Raw genomic sequence first — 18,747 nt, forward strand, 5'->3', positions numbered from 1 at the left:
ACTAGATTGAAGTTGGAAACAACTTGTAGCTTCATTCCAGACTCGTTTGAAATTAAAAATTACTTTTAGCTTCATTTTCGGTTGTTTGAAATTGAAATCAACTTGTAGTTTCATTCTTGACTCGTTTGTGCACGGAAACAATTTGTAGCTTCATTCCAGACTCGTTTGAAGTTGAAAACAACTTGTAGTTTCATTTTTGGTTGTTTGAAATTGGAATCAACTTGTAGTTTCATTCTTGACTCGTTTGAGCTTGAAATCAACTTGTAGCTTTATTATTGACTAGATTGAAGTTGGAAACAACTTGTAGTTTCATTCCAGACTCGTTTGAAGTTGAAAACAACTTGTAGTTTCATTTTTGGTTGTTTGAAATTGGAATCAACTTGTAGTTTCATTCTTGACTCGTTTGAGCTTGAAATCAACTTGTAGCTTTATTATTGACTAGATTGAAGTTGGAAACAACTTGTAGCTTCATTCCAGACTCGTTTGAAACTGAAAATTACTTGTAGTTTCATTTTTGGTTGTTTAAAATTGGAATTAACTTGTAGTTTCATTCTTGACTCGTTTTAGCTTGAAATCAACTTGTAGCTTTATTATTGACTAGATTGAAGTTGGAAACAACTTGTAGCTTCATTCCAGACTCGTTTGAAGTTGAAAACAACTTGTAGTTTCATTTTTGGTTGTTTGAAATTGGAATCAACTTGTAGTTTCATTCTTGACTCGTTTGAGATTGAAATCAACTTGTAGCTTTATTATTGACTAGATTGAAGTTGGAAACAACTTGTAGCTTCATTCCAGACTCGTTTGAAACTGAAAATTACTTGTAGCTTCTTTTTCGGTTGTTTTAAATTGGAATTAACTTGTAGTTTCATTTTTGACTCGATTGAGCTTGAAAACAACTTGTAGCTTTATTATTGACTAGATTGAAGTTGGAAACAACTTGTAGCTTCATTCCAGACTCGTTTGAAACTGAAAATTACTTGTAGCTTCATTTTCGGTTGTTTGAAATTGGAATCAACTTGCAGTTTCATTTTTGACTCGATTAAGCTTGAAAACAACTTGTAGCTTTATGATTGACTAGATTGAAGTTGGAAACAACTTGTAGCTTCATTCCAGACTCGTTTGAAGCTGAAAATTACTTGTAGCTTCATTTTCGGTTGTTTGAAATTGGAATCAACTTGTAGTTTCATTCTTGACTCGTTTGTGCACGGAAACAATTTTTAGCTTCATTATTGACTAGATTGAACAACTTGTAGCTTCATTTTTGGTTGTTTGAAATTCGAATCAACTTGTACTTTAATTCTTGACTCGTTTGAGCCCGAAAACAACTTTTAGCTTCATTATTGACTAGATTGAAGTTGGAAACAAGTTGTAGTCTAATTCCAAACACGTTTGAAATTGAAAACAACATGTAGCTTCATTTTTGGTTGTTTGAAATTGGAATCAAATTGTAGTATTATTTTTGATTCGTTTGAGCTTGTAAACCACTTGGAGCTTCATTATTGACTAGATTGAAGTTGGAAACAACTTGCAGCTTAATTCCAGACTCATTTGAAATTGAAAACACCTTGTAGTTTCATTTTTGGTTGTTTGAAATTGGAATCAACTTGTAGTTTTATTCTTGACTCGTTTGAGCTGGAAATCAACTTTTAGCTTTATTATTGACTAGATTGAAGTTGGAAACAACTTGTAGCTTCATTCCAGACTCGTTTGAAATTAAAAATTACTTTTAGCTTCATTTTCGGTTGTTTGAAATTGAAATCAACTTGTAGTTTCATTCTTGACTCGTTTGTGCACGGAAACAATTTGTAGCTTCATTCGAGACTCGTTTGAAGTTGAAAACAACTTGTAGTTTCATTTTTGGTTGTTTGAAATTGGAATCAACTTGTAGTTTCATTCTTGACTCGTTTGAGCTTGAAATCAACTTGTAGCTTTATTATTGACTAGATTGAAGTTGGAAACAACTTGTAGCTTCATTCCAGACTCGTTTGAAACTGAAAATTACTTGTAGCTTCATTTTCAGTTGTTTTAAATTGGAATTAACATGTAGTTTCATTTTTGACTCGATTGAGCTTGAAAACAACTTGTAGCTTTATGATTGACTCGATTGAAGTTGGAAACAACTTGTAGCTTCATTCCAGACTCGTTTGAAGTTGAAAACAACTTGTAGTTTCGTTTTTGGTTGTTTGAAATTGGAATCAACTTGTAGTTTCATTCTTGACTCGTTTGAGCTTGAAATCAACTTGTAGCTTTATTATTGACTAGATTGAAGTTGGAAACAACTTGTAGCTTCATTCCAGACTCGTTTGAAGTTGAAAACAACTTGTAGCTTCATTTCCGGTTGTTTGAAATTGGAATCAACTTGTAGTTTCATTCTTGACTCGTTTGTGCACGGAAACAATTTTTAGCTTCATTATTGACTAGATTGAACAACTTGTAGCTTCATTTTTGGTTGTTTGAAATTCGAATCAACTTGTACTTTCATTCTTGACTCGTTTGAGCCCGAAAACAACTTTTAGCTTCATTATTGACTAGATTGAAGTTGGAGACAAGTTGTAGTCTAATTCCAAACACGTTTGAAATTGAAAACAACATGTAGCTTCATTTTTGGTTGTTTGAAATTGGAATCAAATTGTAGTATTATTTTTGATTCGTTTGAGCTTGTAAACCACTTGCAGCTTCATTATTGACTAGATTGAAGTTGGAAACAACTTGCAGCTTAATTCCAGACTCATTTGAAATTGAAAACAACTTGTAGTTTCATTTTTGGTTGTTTGAAATTGGAATCAACTTGTAGTTTTATTCTTGACTCGTTTGAGCTGGAAATCAACTTTTAGCATTATTATTGACTAGATTGAAGTTGGAAACAACTTGTAGCTTCATTCCAGACTCGTTTGAAATTAAAAATTACTTTTAGCTTCATTTTCGGTTGTTTGAAATTGAAATCAACTTGTAGTTTCATTCTTGACTCGTTTGTGCACGGAAACAATTTGTAGCTTCATTCCAGACTCGTTTGAAGTTGAAAACAACTTGTAGTTTCATTTTTGGTTGTTTGAAATTGGAATCAACTTGTAGTTTCATTCTTGACTCGTTTGAGCTTGAAATCAACTTGTAGCTTTATTATTGACTAGATTGAAGTTGGAAACAACTTGTAGTTTCATTCCAGACTCGTTTGAAGTTGAAAACAACTTGTAGTTTCATTTTTGGTTGTTTGAAATTGGAATCAACTTGTAGTTTCATTCTTGACTCGTTTGAGCTTGAAATCAACTTGTAGCTTTATTATTGACTAGATTGAAGTTGGAAACAACTTGTAGCTTCATTCCAGACTCATTTGAAACTGAAAATTACTTGTAGTTTCATTTTTGGTTGTTTAAAATTGGAATTAACTTGTAGTTTCATTCTTGACTCGTTTTAGCTTGAAATCAACTTGTAGCTTTATTATTGACTAGATTGAAGTTGGAAACAACTTGTAGCTTCATTCCAGACTCGTTTGAAGTTGAAAACAACTTGTAGTTTCATTTTTGGTTGTTTGAAATTGGAATCAACTTGTAGTTTCATTCTTGACTCGTTTGAGATTGAAATCAACTTGTAGCTTTATTATTGACTAGATTGAAGTTGGAAACAACTTGTAGCTTCATTCCAGACTCGTTTGAAACTGAAAATTACTTGTAGCTTCTTTTTCGGTTGTTTTAAATTGGAATTAACTTGTAGTTTCATTTTTGACTCGATTGAGCTTGAAAACAACTTGTAGCTTTATTATTGACTAGATTGAAGTTGGAAACAACTTGTAGCTTCATTCCAGACTCGTTTGAAACTGAAAATTACTTGTAGCTTCATTTTCGGTTGTTTGAAATTGGAATCAACTTGCAGTTTCATTTTTGACTCGATTAAGCTTGAAAACAACTTGTAGCTTTATGATTGACTAGATTGAAGTTGGAAACAACTTGTAGCTTCATTCCAGACTCGTTTGAAGCTGAAAATTACTTGTAGCTTCATTTTCGGTTGTTTGAAATTGGAATCAACTTGTAGTTTCATTCTTGACTCGTTTGTGCACGGAAACAATTTTTAGCTTCATTATTGACTAGATTGAACAACTTGTAGCTTCATTTTTGGTTGTTTGAAATTCGAATCAACTTGTACTTTCATTCTTGACTCTTTTGAGCCCGAAAACAACTTTTAGCTTCATTATTGACTAGATTGAAGTTGGAAACAAGTTGTAGTCTAATTCCAAACACGTTTGAAATTGAAAACAACATGTAGCTTCATTTTTGGTTGTTTGAAATTGGAATCAAATTGTAGTATTATTTTTGATTCGTTTGAGCTTGTAAACCACTTGGAGCTTCATTATTGACTAGATTGAAGTTGGAAACAACTTGCAGCTTAATTCCAGACTCATTTGAAATTGAAAACAACTTGTAGTTTCATTTTTGGTTGTTTGAAATTGGAATCAACTTGTAGTTTTATTCTTGACTCGTTTGAGCTGGAAATCAACTTTTAGCTTTATTATTGACTAGATTGAAGTTGGAAACAACTTGTAGCTTCATTCCAGACTCGTTTGAAATTAAAAATTACTTTTAGCTTCATTTTCGGTTGTTTGAAATTGAAATCAACTTGTAGTTTCATTCTTGACTCGTTTGTGCACGGAAACAATTTGTAGCTTCATTCCAGACTCGTTTGAAGTTGAAAACAACTTGTAGTTTCATTTTTGGTTGTTTGAAATTGGAATCAACTTGTAGTTTCATTCTTAACTCGTTTGAGCTTGAAATCAACTTGTAGCTTTATTATTGACTAGATTGAAGTTGGAAACAACTTGTAGCTTCATTCCAGACTCGTTTGAAACTGAAAATTACTTGTAGCTTCATTTTCAGTTGTTTTAAATTGGAATTAACATGTAGTTTCATTTTTGACTCGATTGAGCTTGAAAACAACTTGTAGCTTTATGATTGACTCGATTGAAGTTGGAAACAACTTGTAGCTTCATTCCAGACTCGTTTGAAGTTGAAAACAACTTGTAGCTTCATTTCCGGTTGTTTGAAATTGGAATCAACTTGTAGTTTCATTCTTGACTCGTTTGAGCTTGAAATCAACTTGTAGCTTTATTATTGACTAGATTGAAGTTGGAAACAACTTGTAGCTTCATTCCAGACTCGTTTGAAACTGAAAATTACTTGTAGTTTCATTTTTGGTTGTTTAAAATTGGAATTAACTTGTAGTTTCATTCTTGACTCGTTTTAGCTTGAAATCAACTTGTAGCTTTATTATTGACTAGATTGAAGTTGGAAACAACTTGTAGCTTCATTCCAGACTCGTTTGAAGTTGAAAACAACTTGTAGTTTCATTTTTGGTTGTTTGAAATTGGAATCAACTTGTAGTTTCATTCTTGACTCGTTTGAGATTGAAACCAACTTGTAGCTTTATTATTGACTAGATTGAAGTTGGAAACAACTTGTAGCTTCATTCCAGACTCGTTTGAAACTGAAAATTACTTGTAGCTTCTTTTTCGGTTGTTTTAAATTGGAATTAACTTGTAGTTTCATTTTTGACTCGATTGAGCTTGAAAACAACTTGTAGCTTTATTATTGACTAGATTGAAGTTGGAAACAACTTGTAGCTTCATTCCAGACTCGTTTGAAACTAAAAATTACCTGTAGCTTCATTTTCGGTTGTTTGAAATTGGAATCAACTTGCAGTTTCATTTTTGACTCGATTAAGCTTGAAAACAACTTGTAGCTTTATGATTGACTAGATTGAAGTTGGAAACAACTTGTAGCTTCATTCCGGACTCGTTTGAAGCTGAAAATTACTTGTAGCTTCATTTTCGGTTGTTTGAAATTGGAATCAACTTGTAGTTTCATTCTTGACTCGTTTGTGCACGGAAACAATTTTTAGCTTCATTATTGACTAGATTGAACAACTTGTAGCTTCATTTTTGGTTGTTTGAAATTCGAATCAACTTGTACTTTATTTCTTGACTCGTTTGAGCCCGAAAACAACTTTTAGCTTCATTATTGACTAGATTGAAGTTGGAAACAAGTTGTAGTCTAATTCCGAACACGTTTGAAATTGAAAACAACATGTAGCTTCATTTTTGGTTGTTTGAAATTGGAATCAAATTGTAGTATTATTTTTGATTCGTTTGAGCTTGTAAACCACTTGGAGCTTCATTATTGACTAGATTGAAGTTGGAAACAACTTGCAGCTTAATTCCAGACTCATTTGAAATTGAAAACAACTTGTAGTTTCATTTTTGGTTGTTTGAAATTGGAATCAACTTGTAGTTTTATTCTTGACTCGTTTGAGCTGGAAATCAACTTTTAGCTTTATTATTGACTAGATTGAAGTTGGAAACAACTTGTAGCTTCATTCCAGACTCGTTTGAAATTAAAAATTACTTTTAGCTTCATTTTCGGTTGTTTGAAATTGAAATCAACTTGTAGTTTCATTCTTGACTCGTTTGTGCACGGAAACAATTTGTAGCTTCATTCCAGACTCGTTTGAAGTTGAAAACAACTTGTAGTTTCATTTTTGGTTGTTTGAAATTGGAATCAACTTGTAGTTTCATTCTTGACTCGTTTGAGCTTGAAATCAACTTGTAGCTTTATTATTGACTAGATTGAAGTTGGAAACAACTTGTAGCTTCATTCCAGACTCGTTTGAAACTGAAAATTACTTGTAGCTTCATTTTCAGTTGTTTTAAATTGGAATTAACATGTAGTTTCATTTTTGACTCGATTGAGATTGAAAACAACTTGTAGCTTTATGATTCACTCGATTGAAGTTGGAAACAACTTGTAGCTTCATTCCAGACTCGTTTGAAGTTGAAAACAACTTGTAGTTTCATTTTTGGTTGTTTGAAATTGGAATCAACTTGTAGTTTCATTCTTGACTCGTTTGAGCTTGAAATCAACTTGTAGCTTTATTATTGACTAGATTGAAGTTGGAAACAACTTGTAGCTTCATTCCAGACTGGTTTGAAACTGAAAATTACTTGTAGCTTCTTTTTCGGTTGTTTTAAATTGGAATTAACTTGTAGTTTCATTTTTGACTCGATTGAGCTTGAAAACAACTTGTAGCTTTATGATTGACTCGATTGAAGTTGGAAACAACTTGTAGCTTCATTCCAGACTCGTTTGAAACTGAAAATTACTTGTAGCTTCATTTTCGGTTGTTTGAAATTGGAATCAGCTTGCAGTTTCATTTTTGACTCGATTAAGCTTGAAAACAACTTGTAGCTTTATGATTGACTAGATTGAAGTTGGAAACAACTTGTAGCTTCATTCCAGACTCGTTTGAAGCTGAAAATTACTTGTAGCTTCATTTTCGGTTGTTTGAAATTGGAATCAACTTGTAGTTTCATTCTTGACTCGTTTGTGCACGGAAACAATTTTTAGCTTCATTATTGACTAGATTGAACAACTTGTAGCTTCATTTTTGGTTGTTTGAAATTCGAATCAACTTGTACTTTCATTCTTGACTCGTTTGAGCCCGAAAACAACTTTTAGCTTCCTTATTGACTAGATTGAAGTTGGAAACAAGTTGTAGTCTAATTCCAAACACGTTTGAAATTGAAAACAACATGTAGCTTCATTTTTGGTTGTTTGAAATTGGAATCAAATTGTAGTATTATTTTTGATTCGTTTGAGCTTGTAAACCACTTGGAGCTTCATTATTGACTAGATTGAAGTTGGAAACAACTTGCAGCTTAAATCCAGACTCATTTGAAATTGAAAACAACTTGTAGTTTCATTTTTGGTTGTTTGAAATTGGAATCAACTTGTAGTTTTATTCTTGACTCGTTTGAGCTTGAAATCAACTTTTAGCTTTATTATTGACTAGATTGAAGTTGGAAACAACTTGTAGCTTCATTCCAGACTCGTTTGAAATTAAAAATTACTTTTAGCTTCATTTTCGGTTGTTTGAAATTGAAATCAACTTGTAGTTTCATTCTTGACTCGTTTGTGCACGGAAACAATTTGTAGCTTCATTCCAGACTCGTTTGAAGTTGAAAACAACTTGTAGTTTCATTTTTGGTTGTTTGAAATTGGAATCAACTTGTAGTTTCATTCTTGACTCGTTTGAGCTTGAAATCAACTTGTAGCTTTATTATTGACTAGATTGAAGTTGGAAACAACTTGTAGCTTCATTCCAGACTCGTTTGAAACTGAAAATTACTTGTAGCTTCATTTTCGGTTGTTTTAAATTGGAATTAACATGTAGTTTCATTTTTGACTCGATTGAGCTTGAAAACAACTTGTAGCTTTATGATTGACTCGATTGAAGTTGGAAACAACTTGTAGCTTCATTCCAGACTCGTTTGAAGTTGAAAACAACTTGTAGTTTCATTTTTGGTTGTTTGAAATTGGAATCAACTTGTAGTTTCATTCTTGACTCGTTTGAGCTTGAAATCAACTTGTAGCTTTATTATTGACTAGATTGAAGTTGGAAACAACTTGTAGCTTCATTCCAGACTCGTTTGAAGTTGAAAACAACTTGTAGTTTCATTTTTGGTTGTTTGAAATTGGAATCAACTTGTAGTTTCATTCTTGACTCGTTTGAGCTTGAAATCAACTTGTGGCTTTATTATTGACTAGATTGAAGTTGGAAACAACTTGTAGCTTCATTCCAGACTCGTTTGAAGTTGAAAACAACTTGTAGTTTCATTTTTGGTTGTTTAAAATTGGAATTAACTTGTAGTTTCATTCTTGACTCGTTTGAGCTTGAAATCAACTTGTAGCTTTATTATTGACTGGATTGAAGTTGGAAACAACTTGTAGCTTCATTCCAGACTCGTTTGAAGTTGAAAACAACTTGTAGTTTCATTTTTGGTTGTTTGAAATTGGAATCAACTTGTAGTTTCATTCTTGATTCGTTTGAGCTTGAAATCAACTTGTAGCTTTATTATTGACTAGATTGAAGTTGGAAACAACTTGTAGCTTCATTCCAGACTCGTTTGAAACTGAAAATTACTTGTAGCTTCATTTTCGGTTGTTTTAAATTGGAATTAACTTGTAGTTTCATTTTTGACTCGATTGAGCTTGAAAACAACTTGTAGCTTTATGATTGACTCGATTGAAGTTGGAAACAACTTGTAGCTTCATTCCAGACTCGTTTGAAACTGAAAATTACTTGTAGCTTCATTTTCAGTTGTTTGAAATTGGAATCAACTTGCAGTTTCATTTTTGACTCGATTAAGCTTGAAAACAACTTGTAGCTTTATGATTGACTAGATTGAAGTTGGAAACAACTTGTAGCTTCATTCCAGACTCGTTTGAAGCTGAAAATTACTTGTAGCTTCATTTTCGGTTGTTTGAAATTGGAATCAACTTGTAGTTTCATTCTTGACTCGTTTGTGCACGGAAACAACTTTTAGCTTCATTATTGACTAGATTGAACAACTTGTAGCTTCATTTTTGGTTGTTTGAAATTCGAATCAACTTGTACTTTCATTCTTGACTCGTTTGAGCCCGAAAACAACTTTTAGCTTCATTATTGACTAGATTGAAGTTGGAAACAAGTTGTAGTCTAATTCCAAACACGTTTGAAATTGAAAACAACATGTAGCTTCATTTTTGGTTGTTTGAAATTGGAATCAAATTGTAGTATTATTTCTGATTCGTTTGAGCTTGTAAACCACTTGGAGCTTCATTATTGACTAGATTGAAGTTGGAAACAACTTGCAGCTTAATTCCAGACTCATTTGAAATTGAAAACAACTTGTAGTTTCATTTTTGGTTGTTTGAAATTGGAATCAACTTGTAGATTTATTCTTGACTCGTTTGAGCTTGAAATCAACTTTTAGCTTTATTATTGACTAGATTGAAGTTGGAAACAACTTGTAGCTTCATTCCAGACTCGTTTGAAATTAAAAATTACTTTTAGCTTCATTTTCGGTTGTTTGAAATTGAAATCAACTTGTAGTTTCATTCTTGACTCGTTTGTGCACGGAAACAATTTTTAGCTTCATTATTGACTAGATTGAAGTTGGAAACAACTTGTCGCTTCATTTTTGGTTGTTTGAAATATGAATCAACTTGTACTTTCATTCTTGACTCGTTGAGCCCGAAAATATCTTGTAGCTTCATTATTGACCAGATTGAAGTTGGAAACAAGTTGTAGTTTAATTCCAAACTCGTTTGAAATTGAAAACAACTTGTAGATTCATTTTTGGTTGTTTGAAATTGGAATCAAATTGTAGTATTATTTTTGAATCGTTTGAGCTTGTAAACCACTTGGAGCTTCATTATTGACTAGATTGAAGTTGGAAACAACTTGCAGCTTAATTCCAGACTCATTTGAAGTTGAAAACAACTTGTAGTTTCATTTTTAGTTGTTTGAAATTGGAATCAACTTGTAGTTTCATTCTTGACTCGTTTGAGCTTGAAATCAACTTGTAGCTTTATTATTGACTAGATTGAAGTTGGAAACAACTTGTAGCTTCATTCCAGACTCGTTTGAAGTTGAAAACAACTTGTAGTTTCATTTTTGGTTGTTTGAAATTGGAATCAACTTGTAGTTTCATTCTTGACTCGTTTGAGCTTGAAATCAACTTGTATCTTTATTATTGACTAGATTGAAGTTGGAAACAACTTGTAGCTTCATTCCAGACTCGTTTGAAGTTGAAAACAACTTGTAGTTTCATTTTTGGTTGTTTGAAATTGGAATCAACTTGTAGTTTCATTCTTGACTCGTTTGAGCTTGAAAACAACTTGTAGCTTTATTATTGACTAGATTGAAGTTGGAAACAACTTGTAGCTTCATTCCAGACTCGTTTGAAACTGAAAATTACTTGTAGCTTCATTTTCGGTTGTTTTAAATTGGAATTAACTTGTAGTTTCATTTTTGACTCGATTGAGCTTGAAAACAACTTGTAGCTTTATGATTGACTAGATTGAAGTTGGAAACAACTTGTAGCTTCATTCCAGACTCGTTTGAAGTTGAAAACAACTTGTAGCTTCATTTCCGGTTGTTTGAAATTGGAATCAACTAGTAGTTTCATTCTTGACTCGTTTGAGCTTGAAATCAACTTATAGCTTTATTATTGACTAGATTGAAGTTGGAAACAACTTGTAGCTTCATTCCAGACTCGTTTGAAGTTGAAAACAACTTGTAGTTTCATTTTTGGTTGTTTGAAATTGGAATCAACTTGTAGTTTCATTCTTGACTCGTTTGAGCTTGAAATCAACTTGTAGCTTTATTATTGACTAGATTGAAGTTGGAAACAACTTGTACCTTCATTCCAGACTCGTTTGAAACTGAAAATTACTTGTAGCTTCATTTTCGGTTGTTTTAAATTGGAATTAACATGTAGTTTCATTTTTGACTCGATTGAGCTTGAAAACAATTTGTAGCTTTATGATTGACTCGATTGAAGTTGGAAACAACTTGTAGCTTCATTCCAGACTCGTTTGAAGTTGAAAACAACTTGTAGTTTCATTTTTGGTTGTTTGAAATTGGAATCAACTTGTAGTTTCATTCTTGACTCATTTGAGCTTGAAATCAACTTGTAGCTTTATTATTGACTAGATTGAAGTTGGAAACAACTTGTAGCTTTATTATTGACTAGATTGAAGTTGGAAACAACTTGTAGCTTCATTCTAGACTCGTTTGAAGTTGAAAACAACTTGTAGTTTCATTTTTGGTTGTTTGAAATTGGAATCAACTTGTAGTTTCATTCTTGACTCGTTTGAGCTTGAAATCAACTTGTAGCTTTATTATTGACTAGATTGAAGTTGGAAACAACTTGTAGCTTCATTCCAGACTCGTTTGAAACTGAAAATTACTTGTAGCTTCATTTTCGGTTGTTTTAAATTGGAATCAACATGTAGTTTCATTTTTGACTCGATTGAGCTTGAAAACAACTTGTAGCTTTATGATTGACTCGATTGAAGTTGGAAACAACTTGTAGCTTCATTCCAGACTCGTTTGAAACTGAAAATTACTTGTAGCTTCACTTTCGGTTGTTTGAAATTGGAATCAACTTGCAGTTTCATTCTTGACTCGTTTGTGCACGGAAACAATTTTTAGCTTCATTATTGACTAGATTGAAGTTGGAAACAACTTGTAGCTTCATTTTTGGTTGTTTGAAATATGAATCAACTTGTACTTTCATTCTTGACTCGTTGAGCCCGAAAACATCTTGTAGCTTCATTATTGACCAGATTGAAGTTGGAAACAAGTTGTAGTTTAATTCCAAACTCGTTTGAAATTGAAAACAACTTGTAGATTCATTTTTGGTTGTTTGAAATTGGAATCAAATTGTAGTATTATTTTTGAATCGTTTGAGCTTGTAAACCACTTAGAGCTTCATTATTGACTAGATTGAAGTTGGAAACAACTTGCAGCTTAATTCCAGACTCATTTGAAGTTGAAAACAACTTGTAGTTTCATTTTTGGTTGTTTGAAATTGGAATCAACTTGTAGTTTCATTCTTGACTCGTTTGAGCTTGAAATCAACTTGTAGCTTTATTATTGACTAGATTGAAGTTGGAAACAACTTGTAGCTTCATTCCAGACTCGTTTGAAGTTGAAAACAACTTGTAGTTTCATTTTTGGTTGTTTGAAATTGGAATCAACTTGTAGTTTCATTCTTGACTCGTTTGAGCTTGAAATCAACTTGTAGTTTCATTCTTGACTAGATTGAAGTTGGAAACAACTTGTAGCTTCATTCCAGACTCGTTTGAAACTGAAAATTACTTGTAGCTTCATTTTCGGTTGTTTTAAATTGGAATCAACATGTAGTTTCATTTTTGACTCGATTGAGCTTGAAAACAACTTGTAGCTTTATGATTGACTCGATTGAAGTTGGAAACAACTTGTAGCTTCATTCCAGACTCGTTTGAAACTGAAAATTACTTGTAGCTTCACTTTCGGTTGTTTGAAATTGAAATCAACTTGCAGTTTCATTCTTGACTCGTTTGTGCACGGAAACAATTTTTAGCTTCATTATTGACTAGATTGAAGTTGGAAACAACTTGTAGCTTCATTTTTGGTTGTTTGAAATATGAATCAACTTGTACTTTCATTCTTGACTCGTTGAGCCCGAAAACATCTTGTAGCTTCATTATTGACCAGATTGAAGTTGGAAACAAGTTGTAGTTTAATTCCAAACTCGTTTGAAATTGAAAACAACTTGTAGATTCATTTTTGGTTGTTTGAAATTGGAATCAAATTGTAGTATTATTTTTGAATCGTTTGAGCTTGTAAACCACTTAGAGCTTCATTATTGACTAGATTGAAGTTGAAAACAACTTGCAGCTTAATTCCAGACTCATTTGAAGTTGAAAACAACTTGTAGTTTCATTTTTGGTTGTTTGAAATTGGAATCAACTTGTAGTTTCATTCTTGACTCGTTTGAGCTTGAAATCAACTTGTAGCTTTATTATTGACTAGATTGAAGTTGGAAACAACTTGTAGCTTCATTCCAGACTCGTTTGAAGTTGAAAACAACTTGTAGTTTCATTTTTGGTTGTTTGAAATTGGAATCAACTTGTAGTTTCATTCTTGACTCGTTTGAGCTTGAAATCAACTTGTAGCTTTATTATTGACTAGATTGAAGTTGGAAACAACTTGTAGCTTCATTCCAGACTCGTTTGAAACTGAAAATTGCTTGTAGCTTCATTTTCGGTTGTTTTAAATTGGAATCAACATGTAGTTTCATTTTTGACTCGATTGAGCTTGAAAACAACTTGTAGCTTTATGATTGACTCGATTGAAGTTGGAAACAACTTGTAGCTTCATTCCAGACTCGTTTGAAACTGAAAATTACTTGTAGCTTCACTTTCGGTTGTTTGAAATTGGAATCAACTTGCAGTTTCATTCTTGACTCGTTTGTGCACGGAAACAATTTTTAGCTTCATTATTGACTAGATTGAAGTTGGAAACAACTTGTAGCTTCATTTTTGGTTGTTTGAAATATGAATCAACTTGTACTTTCATTCTTGACTCGTTGAGCCCGAAAACATCTTGTAGCTTCATTATTGACCAGATTGAAGTTGGAAACAAGTTGTAGTTTAATTCCAAACTCGTTTGAAATTGAAAACAACTTGTAGATTCATTTTTGGTTGTTTGAAATTGGAATCAAATTGTAGTATTATTTTTGAATCGTTTGAGCTTGTAAACCACTTAGAGCTTCATTATTGACTAGATTGAAGTTGGAAACAACTTGCAGCTTAATTCCAGACTCATTTGAAGTTGAAAACAACTTGTAGTTTCATTTTTGGTTGTTTGAAATTGGAATCAACTTGTAGTTTCATTCTTGACTCGTTTGAGCTTGAAATCAACTTGTAGCTTTATTATTATTATTTTTTTTTTGCTAAATAAGGATTAAAATAGGAAGAAAAGAGATTACAATTCTAGGGGCATACCCCGCGAGAACCGGAAAGAAAACTACAGTAAAACAGGATACAGGAAACCAAGCATTACAAAGTCAACAAGACAGTCCAAAGATAAATTAATACAAGTGGATAATAAGCGATGGGTCCTGTTGAAGACTCTGTGAGAAGAATTTGCAATTTGCGAGCTTTTCACGAATAACCTGCTTTACTTCAAGAATTAGGCTAGAGACACCCCGATTTAAACCATTATGTATCCTCTGATTTCGCTCCTTCCAAACCATATACAAGACCACAGAAACGAAGAGAGAAGTCAATTCTCGTTCAATACATGTGAGCGGATTAATAGTGCATAACCTGCCCATAGTAAAATCTCCCCAATCACTAGTAATAGTCCAATTCCAGCTAGCATAAATTTGTCTTATAAAGGAACAGTGACAAAAAATATGGGCATGAGTTTCATCATCAAGACCGCACAGGACACATTTCGGATCTGTGCTCATTCTGAAGTTCAGCATCCTGTCTTTAGTGAGGAGTTTTCCACGCATAATTAACCATTCAGTGAAGGCAATTTTCGGAATCTGGAATTTGCACCACACAGCATTAAACCAGTGGGGAAATGCTCCTGAAATTCGAATACTCTCCCAAATATCACCAATCCCCAGTTTTCTCCAATTAAAATCATCCCATAGAATAGCATCCATATCATGTATATTAACCGAAGCACACAGCCTTCGCATTTCAATAACAGGTAAGTCGTTGGATACCCCAAGAAACCATGCTCCGTCATGAATGATAGAATTTACCATGGCCATAGGGGAGGACTCCAAAGACGTAATAGCCCGAGAATCCACATAATCCAGCATACATTTATTTGCCACCCACGGGTCATGCCAGAGAAGAAATTGAGAATTTGCACCCACCTTGTAGCTAATATGCTCACGAACCAAATTTCGGTGATGTAGAATCTTCCTGATGCTCCAAGGACAGTTTCCGGGAACATTCATCGTCCAGAAGGCCTTGCGTTTAAGAAAGCATTTATGTATCCAGTTTAGCCAAAGAGAGTCCTCATCATTTCGAACAATTCTCCAGATTTGAAGGCAGATGGCGCTTTGATTCCAACTCAAGAGTTCTTTGAAACCCAAACCCCCTTCGGACTTTTGAAGGCAGCAATGTTTCCATGCTACTTTGAAATGGCACTGACCAATGATGGAGCCTTTCCATAGAAATTTCGCCATTAGACTTTGAATTCTTTTAATTACTCGCTTCGGCAGAAAAATATATTCAGACCAGTTGGCCAAGGTGCCATAAATAACTGCTTTGATTAACTGAGCACGCCCCGCCTGACTTATATGTTTACAGCCCCAGTCCTCAAATTTTTCACATAATTTCGATACCAGAGGTTGGCACTCCCTCATGCTAAGTTTCCCAGAAATAAGGGGGAGGCCAAGATAGGTTACTGGCAGAGTACCCCGATTAAAACCGGAGACTGCGAAGGCAAAATCCTGAGTTGCAGAAGGAACATTACCAAAGAAAGTCATACTCTTGGATTTGTTGGGAATCAAACCAGACATAGAGGAGAAAAGCTCCACAGCAGCCATCATAACACGCACAGAATCATTATCCCCTTTACAAAATAACATAACATCATCTGCAAAAATGAGATGAGTAATACCAGCTTCTTTAGTCTTGCTGTGATAGTTGAAACCTCCGTTGTTAATACACCGATTAATACAAGCAGTCATAACTTCCATTGCTAAGACAAACAGGTAAGGAGAGAGTGGATCCCCCTGCTTTAGCCCTGACTTACATCTAAAAAAGCCCTCCAAAGCACCATTTACCTTAACCGAAATCATAGAGCTAGTAATGCAAGATCTAATCCAGCCGATGAACTTTTGATTAAAGCCTTGCAAAGCCATGACATTAAAGAGAAAATCCCAATTTAAAGTATCAAAAGCCTTAGAGATATCGAGCTTAAAGGCAACCCTCGGAGCACCCGTTTGAAGATGATAATCCTTACATAAGGCTTGGGCAAGAAGCACATGATCCCCAATCTTGCGGCCCTGGACAAAAGCTGCTTGATTGTTCGAGACCAAAACAGGCATACAGTTTTTCATTCTCAAAGTCAGAAGCTTCGAAACTGCCTTATAAATGACATTGCAACAAGAAATTGGCCGGTACTGGTGCATAGAAGTAGCATTCGACACTTTAGGAATAAGGGCCAAAGCAGCAGAATTAACTATTCTGGGAATAATAGAATACTCAGAAAAGTAGTGGAAAGCGTTATAAACATCATTACAGACCACCTCCCAAGCAGCAAGAAAAAATTCTGCCGAAAACCCATCCGGACCCGGACTTTTGTGTTTGGCCATGTGCTTGAAAATATCATAGATCTCAGCATTAGAAAAATCTCTGGATAGAATGTCACTTTGATCATCCGAAAGCCTCCTAAGAGTAAGCTCATCCAAGAGGGGCTGAACAGGACGTTGGGAACCCAGTAGATTATGATAATAACTCACAGCAACATCAGAAATTTCTCTATGAGTAGTCACGGTTCCACCATCATAATTCAAAGACAGGATTTTATTTTGATTCCACCGAGCTTTGCACCTGTTGAAAAAATACTTATTGTTCCCATCACCACATTTAATCCATTGCATCCTAGACTTTTGTTTTAGCAGAATCTCCTGTTGATCAAGAGCAGTGCGATAGTGATTCATAAGCTGCAATTCCTGAAGAAGACAGTCACGGTCGGGATTAGCAGGAATGCTAACTTGGAAATGAAGGAGAGCATTTCTGGCTTGCTCAACATGATTATTAATATTACCATGATTAGAGTTCAACCTCTTAAGCCCATCTTTAACTCTACGAAGTTTGGTTGTGAGAACAAACCAAGGATTACCAGAAACTGAATCAGACCAAGCATTACGAACGACACTGATGAAATCAGGGTGCTCAATAAGGTGTTGGAAAACCTGAAAAGGTTTGAATATTCGCTCCATAGGAATGCCCATAGTAATCGCAGCAGGGTTATGGTCCGACAAACCTCTAGGGAGAAAGATAGCTTTAGAGAGATCAAAGCATTCTAACCATTTACAGTTGACAAGAACCCTATCCAATTTCCGCATCAGAGGAGTATCCACATTACAGTCCCGCCAAGTAAAGAGGTCTCCCGAGAATTGAAGATCAGTAACTCCAAGGTTCGTTATACAATCACGAAAATCCGAGACACTATGATGGTCACGAGGCGGAGGTCCAGAGGTTTCATTCATCATAATAAAACTGTTAAAATCGCCTAAGATACACCAGGCGTGCTCATAACTATCAACAAAAGAAGAATTGATATCACATAATTCTCGCCACAGGACCCTTCTTTCCACAGTTGTATTATAAGCATATACAGCAGTCATGACAAAAGTAATATTATCCGCAATGCGGGTAACCTGGCAAGTAATTTGTTGTGCCGAAGAAGTAAGAACTTGTACTGCCCAAATGCTTGGATTCCAACCCACCCATATTCTCCCGTTGTAGTGGTGTTGATAATTAAAAATCCAACTGAAATGCCGATTAAGACGACTAGACAAGCATGAGGCATCTCCTTCTTTAACGCGGGTTTCAAGGGCAACAAAAAGATCCAAATTATTGACTAGATTGAAGTTGGAAACAACTTGTAGCTTCATTCCAGACTCGTTTGAAGTTGAAAACAACTTGTAGTTTCATTTTTGGTTGTTTGAAATTGGAATCAACTTGTAGTTTCATTCTTGACTCGTTTGAGCCCGAAAACATCTTGTAGCTTCATTATTGACCAGATTGAAGTTGGAAACAAGTTGTAGTTTAATTCCAAACTCGTTTGAAATTGAAAACAACTTGTAGATTCATTTTTGGTTGTTTGAAATTGGAATCAAATTGTAGTATAATTTTTGAATCGTTTGAGCTTGTAAACCACTTAGAGCTTCATTATTGACTAGATTGAAGTTGGAAACAACTTGCAGCTTAATTCCAGACTCATTTGAAGTTGAAAACAACTTGTAGTTTCATTTTTGGTTGTTTGAAATTGGAATCAACTTGTAGTTTCATTCTTGACTCGTTTGAGCTTGAAATCAACTTGTAGCTTTATTATTGACTAGATTGAAGTTGGAAACAACTTGTAGCTTCATTCCAGACTCGTTTGAAGTTGAAAACAACTTGTAGTTTCATTTTTGGTTGTTTGAAATTGGAATCAACTTGTAGTTTCATTCTTGACTCGTTTGAGCTTGAAATCAACTTGTAGCTTTATTATTGACTAGATTGAAGTTGGAAACAACTTGTAGCTTCATTCCAGACTCGTTTGAAACTGAAAATTGCTTGTAGCTTCATTTTCGGTTGTTTTAAATTGGAATCAACATGTAGTTTCATTTTTGACTCGATTGAGCTTGAAAAC

The sequence above is a fragment of the Daucus carota genome, chromosome 1, assembly GCF_001625215.2.
Source record: "Daucus carota subsp. sativus chromosome 1, DH1 v3.0, whole genome shotgun sequence".
NCBI classification, from domain to species: Eukaryota; Viridiplantae; Streptophyta; class Magnoliopsida; order Apiales; family Apiaceae; genus Daucus; species Daucus carota.